A 2,076-nucleotide genomic window follows, 5' to 3' on the forward strand; every position below is an offset into this window, starting at 1 on the left:
CGAACATTTCTGGTCATTTAGAGTTTCTGTTGAAGCCTCAAAACTAACAAGAATAGACCATAAATAGTTCCATATTCTAACAAGGGGCCCATCTCCGCAGGACTAGCTATGGGGTGGCCAAGCTGGTCCAGGGGTCCCCACCCAACTCAAGCCTATAAAGAGAGAGTAGTGAGTTCATCAGGAAGGAAGGCGATGGTAAAAAGGATTCAACAGGAGTGGAGAACAGTGTAGTTTCTCTGATCCCTTAGCCTCAAGTCACATATGAGGAGCCACTGCCGTGGAAGTATTTGGCTTGCAAATAGAGGTGACTGGTGTTTCCCTGCCCTGGCTGACTGTTGAAAGAGGGAGCAGAGGCGCAGGGAGGGTGACATGCATCCCACCAGGGGACACAGCGAGGGCTGCATGAAAATGAAGCTGCAACCACGACCTCGTTTTGAGATCCTCATGTCGGTAGGGCTGCAGGCAAACGAAGGAGGTGCAAATATTGATGGGGATGGCTGACCATAGCTACTGCAAGAGCTACACAACAGAGGGCCACCTGGAACCAGGGGGTGTCCTTTCCATAGTCCAGCAAGGGCTCTGACCCCTCTGAGATGAAGCTGATCAAGCTGACCCACTGAAGTGCCGGCTCGTGGGAGGGGATCTCTAGGTGTGGTGGATGAGGGACGTGACGAGTATGAACTCTAACTTTGGCACCAGCTGCAGCATGCACACTCGAATTTATTTGCTACCCCGTGTGTGTTGTCTGGCTACACACTGAAGGCTCTGTAACAGCTTGGACATAACCCTAGGCAGGAATCTGAGTCATGCAAAGGACAGTCGGTTGTAACAGACACCTCTGAAGTTTGGCTTCACATCTTCCCAGCTCACTAATTTTTTTTGAGTTGGAGTCTCACTCTGTCGCCCAGACTGGAGTGCAGTGGCTGCTCCCGGCCACCACAGCCTCGACCTGCTGGGCTCCGGCGATCCTTCCACCTCCGCCTTCCAAGTAGCTGAAACTACAGGCGTGCGCCACCACGCCCGGCTAATTTTTTGATTTATTGTAGAGACGATGTCTCGCCAAATTGCCCAGGCAGGTCTCGAACCCGCGGGCTCAGGCAATTCACTCACCTCGGCCTCCCAAAGTGCTGGGATTACAGGCTGAGCCACCGAACCCGGCTTCAGCTCACTTTTTTTTTTCACTCTTGGCAGCGCTGAGGCAACCAGCTGGCTTCAGCAGCATTGCATATGTCTAGTTTTGCATATCTAGCATGCATGTCTCCTCCTAAGATTTCCCTGGCACTGCCATGTGATGTGCCCACAATGAGTCCACTCAGCCATTCTGCGGCATGGGCAAAACTGGAAGTTCAAAGGAGCTCACATCCATGGGCCATCCATGACCGCAGCAGCAGTCTTCTAGGGAGCGGATGCTGAGACGGAGTCAGGAGTGCCAGTGGTTGTTTGGGCCTGTGACAGGATGGTGAGGGTGAGGGTGGGGAGCAGAGTTGGGGAGGAAAAGCCTTCAGACCACAACGGGATCAGACCTCTGTGGAAGAAAACAGGACAGGACACAAGGTTGGGGCCAGGGAGCCTCTCATGGTGAGGCAGAGCTGTCCGTCTTAGCCCCAAGGGAGCTCTGGGACAAAGATTGCCCACTCAGAGCAGAAATGGCCAGGTCCTAGGACCCCCACCATGCTTCCTCACCGACTGGTGCCACCCCAAAAGAGCATGGCTTTGGTTCAAAAGCCACAGCAGACCCCGAAGGCACCACCATTGGAGGCTTTCTGCTAAGCGCCCTTCCTGAAGTTAAAAGGCAAGTTCTAGCATTTTGGGAGGCTGAGTCCGCGGGTTCGAGACCCGCCTGGGCAACTTGGCAAGACCTCATCTCTACAATAAATCAAAAAATCAGCCGGGCGTGGAAGCGCACGTCTGTAATTCCGGCTACCCGGAAGGCTGAGGCGGAAGGATGACTGGAGCCCAGCAGGTCAAGGCTGTGGTGGCTGGGAGCGGCCACTGCACTCCAGTCTGGGCAACAGAGTGAGACTCCAATTCAAAAAAATAAAAATAAAAATAAATAAAGGCAAGTTCTTTCTTGAA

The sequence above is a fragment of the Carlito syrichta genome, unplaced genomic scaffold (assembly GCF_000164805.1).
Source record: "Carlito syrichta isolate Samal-C Ts95f unplaced genomic scaffold, Tarsius_syrichta-2.0.1 Scaffold302066, whole genome shotgun sequence".
Taxonomy (NCBI): Eukaryota; Metazoa; Chordata; class Mammalia; order Primates; family Tarsiidae; genus Carlito; species Carlito syrichta.